This window comes from Chaetura pelagica, unplaced genomic scaffold, assembly GCF_000747805.2.
Source record: "Chaetura pelagica isolate M959 unplaced genomic scaffold, ChaPel_1.0 scaffold126, whole genome shotgun sequence".
In the NCBI taxonomy this organism is placed as follows: Eukaryota; Metazoa; Chordata; class Aves; order Apodiformes; family Apodidae; genus Chaetura; species Chaetura pelagica.
The window spans coordinates 1,982,497-1,987,349 of record NW_009953787.1 but is presented as its reverse complement, the minus strand read 5'-3'; positions in this window follow the sequence as shown (position 1 = coordinate 1,987,349).

Below are 4,853 nucleotides of genomic sequence, written 5' to 3'. Positions count from 1 at the left end.
TCACAGTACTAATCCTACATTGCTTCCTTCCTTTTAACCTTTTAAAAAAGTTCCCACCATTATCAACCTTGGAGCAATTCTAAATTATAGAATCATAAAGTTGTTTTGATGGGAGAAGATCATCAAGATCATCAAGTACATCCACTACAGACCTCTGCTCTGCAACTCCTGTAAAACTCCCTTGGGATTGCATACAAGCTGTTGCTCATTACTGCAGTACATTCAACAGCAGAATCCAAGAGAATTAAGACACAGTCTTTGTTGAAGGCTGAAGACTATCAAAACAAACCAAAGAGATATGAATGAAAAAAATGTTCTCTATCAGTTACTACCATTATATACATGCGTATTTTAGCAATATCTGGATTTTTACATTTTTCTGGAGGATTTTACATATCTCAAACTGTTAGATTTTCAGCTGTACCCAAATCTCTGACTGCAAGCAAAGCCTGTGCAGCCAAGAGTCCACTAAGTTTATAAATCAATTTCGGAGGAAAAAAAGAAATACATTATTGGCAGGCCCAGCTCTGCAAATCAGGGCCTTTAAGTGGCCACTCTGCACATCTGTGCTATTGCACACTGGTGTAAGTCTGAAGAGCTAGGCCTCTTAGCCATGTGATTATAACACACACCAGCATCCCTTGTGGGAAGAAAGGTCTGTCCACGTTTTTTTCAGCTGGTTGGAGCTCAGTGACATAAACCCCTTTGGAATCCCTGGAGTAGGTGGACACAAGTCCACAGAGTTTCATCAGAGCAGAAGACAAAAATGAGGCTTCTGGAATTTTCAGGTTGGAATTGTCACTTTAGGGGCAAAGAAACAATATCATAAAATGGCCTTGGAGATTGCACAATTCTTCTGCATTTCAGCCCTGAAGGTATGTCTGCCTAGAGCAGATTTTCACAGCTCAGTAAAGAATCCTTGAAAATTAGTTGTTTTAATGTGAGTTCTGGCACAGCTTGTACTGTGGGATAGCTTTGTGCAGGGGAGATACCGAAGACTCAAAATTAAGAGGCAAAATCTGATTAAAATACATGCTGGAAGTCAAAAGGAAAAGAGGGGTTAGAACAATATAACTTGACAGAACTGCTGGAAATTGTTTTTTATTTCCCTCCTTTCAACATTTTTAATTTCCCAAATAAAAAATATCATTGTACCGTAAGCCTGAGGAGGCCATTAAGAAATAGGGAAAAATAGCTTTAATGGGACCTCCTGTTCCCTCCTTTGTGCTATTGCTAGGAACAAACCTAACTGCAGCATTTCTACCCAAGTCTAGCAAACAAGAGAAAAAGAGCAGGCTTGTATCTCAGAGGCAAATCAGCCACGAGAAGGGAAAGTCACGATACAGTGGCCTATAGTTTGACTTCAAATTATTCTATTCCCTAAAATTCCCTCCTTTTTGTTCCAGTGTTTTGTTCTTCATTTTGCATAAAAAAAACCCCAAACCAAACCAAAATAAAACAAAGCAAAACACTAAACCAGAAGTCAATGCTGATGTTTTGTAAGAGATACTTTATTTTAACCTTTTTTTCTCCCAAAGGGAAACAAACATAGTGTGCTCTGGTTATGGATCCCCCCTCTCTGTATCACCAGTCTTTAGTGAAGTTCCTCAATTACTGACCTTATTTTCAGGTGCTGAGCCCCTGGCAGTTCCCTTCAAAGTAAAGGAAAGTTGCCAGAGGCTCAGCATTTCAGAAATCAGGGCACTTAAATGTGTTGCCTATGTATGGATTTAAAAATCTGGCTTGAGGTTCTCTTTCATTTTTTAACTTTGCTGTATAATCCAATATCAAGGGAAAAGTAATAAAAGCAGACGACTACAAGAAAGAAAGGTTCCAGCTTTGGAATGTCTTTTTCTGTCTGTTGGAGTTAATTATTAAAGAAACAGTCTCACTTAAAAATAATATCTGTTAATTCAAGTATTTTTTAATCTGCTACAGCTACAAATAAAAATAAGATTATGCATTTTAGAAGCTTTTTTCTTTTTCTCCAGCTTGTTAACTTTATGGTTTTGACTAGACTGCTTGTAAATATGACATTTACATTGGCCAGATTTAACTAAAACATTTTGAATATAACAAGCCTTCCAGTCTGAACCATCCTGAAGCCTGCCAAGCCTTCCAGATCTTAATTGGACACTGAACTACTTTCTTAATAGGCTAAAAATCAAAACAGAAAGCCGTATTTACAGCTGTCATACTCTAGCTTGTTACAGACCACAGATACTAGTACAGCAAGGTCATCTCCAGAAACAGGTATTTCCTTTAAAGCAGCTGGAAAACAAGCAAATTAAGATTTAATCTCCTTACATACAGATTGCTCTAATTAGATGTTTTCTTACAGCTCTAACTCTCCCATATTTTGGACCTTTATTCTGCAGCTGAATGGTTCATTACAGGTTTTTGGCTTTGGCCTATGGCAGGATAGCACACTAAGACCTGAACAGAGGTAGATACACTTTTTGGACCAGAATCTTAGGAAACTGTCAGTTAATGTACATGTTATCTTGTTTAAAAGGAGTCAAATATGCAGTCCTGAGGGTACCACAACTTCGATTTCTTAATGAAAATATTTTCAGTAGCATCATAAGTTACTAATTTAAACATTAAAGCAAAAGTGTGTAGTAGGAGATGATGAAGAAGCTACCAAATCTGCAAGCCATCATAGCAGAAGAAAACACGTTAAGTTTAGGTTTTTTTGTTTATTGTATATCTTACACAGTAGTAGATTTGCTGCAACATAAACACATTTTGATAACTAAAAAAAATCATTGTAAGATTATAGATTTGGAACATGTTGCTGATGTATCAATCTACTTTCTCTTCAACTTTATATGTGGAAATTCACTTGACTTCACTGGGAATTGGTAACTGACAGATTTACAAAATTATCAGAAATCTGACCTTTCTTTTATTCACATAGCAACATAAGATTGTATAGATCCACATTTGACAAAAGAATTAAGATGGCTGAAGATCTTTACATTTCAGTTTTCAGAGACTGACTAATTCGTTTGAGCTAAGCATTACTGGAAATGGCAGCACAGGGAATCCATACATTTGCATGTAAGTTGTTTTTCAGCCTTAACTCAGAAATGGGGAAATCTGCTTAACCATAAATCTTGAGGGAATTTCAAAGCTTCACACTGCAGTTGGACAATTTATTCAGTCCCTATAGTTTAGTGTTCTATGTCACTACACTTAAATGTTCAAATCTCTTGATACTTTAGGTAAAAAAAACCCCAACAAAACAGAAAACAAACCCTCCAAAAGCCCAAGCCCTAACATTCCTATTAAGCAAGTATATTTTAAGGAAAAACCCTAGTGAAATATTTACAGTGGTTATTAATAGGTCTTGGTGAATCTGTAGTTGAAATATTTTTTTCTTATCCTGTGTTGCGATGCCCTCATTTTTCATGGAAGCAAAAGACAAAATACAAAATCAATTAGATTATAACTCTTTGATATCTCCTCTCAGTGGAGAAGCTCTCAGGCAAATATTTTAGGAACAGGCATGATCTAATGCTGGGGGAAATTATCCACTATAAAAATACATAGAAGGGGGAAAGTTTTGGAAGATAGAAAGAGTATAAGAAAACAATGATGGGAGATGGATCAAAATAAGAGTGAAAATGGTAACATTAGTTTAAATATCAGTATCTCAGAATAAATTTTCTAGTTAGAATTTATAATAGTTCATTACAGTTTTGCTATTTAACAAAGTTACCAAGTAGATCTGCAGACATGCACATATCTGCAGTTCCTCCTGCTTATTCCCCATGTTCTGTGTATTCATACAGAAGGATTTCAGATGGGCCCCCTTCAAAGCAGTCATGCTGGCAGGGATAAAAATTTGCAGGTCAGATGCTTTCCTGTTGGCCTGCAGTCCTCCTGCAGGCCCAGGGCATCTGTTACTGGCTCTGTCCTCAATGTGGTGGATGTGGGATGAGCTGAGGGTCCCATCCCTGGCATCACTAGTTTAAAGCCCTCCTAACTAAACTGGCCAAAGACTCTCTCCCCTTTATCAGACAGGTGAATCCCATCAGCCCCAAGAGACCACTTTTTCAAAGTGAGTCCTGTGGTCTATGTAGCCAAAGCCCTCACTCTGGCCCCATTCCTGTAACCACTTTCTAACTTTTCCAAATTGTTTGGCCATTTCCAGCCCCTTCTGTTTGACTGGAAGGATTGATTAGAACACTGCCAGTGTTCCTGAGCCCTTCACCATCACTCCCAGTGCTTTATAGTCTTTTCTGATACTCTTCAGGTTACTCCTGTCTGTATCATTGGTGCCCACATGAAACAGTAGGAGAGGATAGTAGTCAGTGGGCTGCACAATTTTGTGTAATCTTTCTGTTACGTCTTTGATTTGAGCCCCCAGCAAGCTGCAGACCTCACTAGCAAATGGGTCCCTCAGTACCCCTGAGAAGGAAGTCCCCCATGACTGTTACTCCTTGCTGCTTCATCTGAGCACTCATTGTTACACAATGCTCTGAGGGAGCTGCCTCAGGTAGCTTATCTTGCATGGGTTGTTTTCCCTTTCAGTTTGCAAAACTGTAAAACGGTTCTGAAAGTACACCTGCGGTTTTACAGGAAGTCTCTTCTTCCTTTGGGTTTTTGATTTTACAGTATTCCATTCCTCTTTATAATTTTCCACATCATTCACTTCCCTCTTTTCTGTATTTGGAGGAGTTTTTGTATCTGTGGTTTTAGGCTCTGAGTTTGCCTCAGTGTGTGTCTGAAGCCAATTAGCTCTCTCCTTCTATGTCTCCCTAATATTTCTCAGCCTTCTTACCATCTCTTGCAGTTCAGCAACTGCTGAACAGCAACAGCTGAAGTGCTGCAGAAGGTCCTCAACC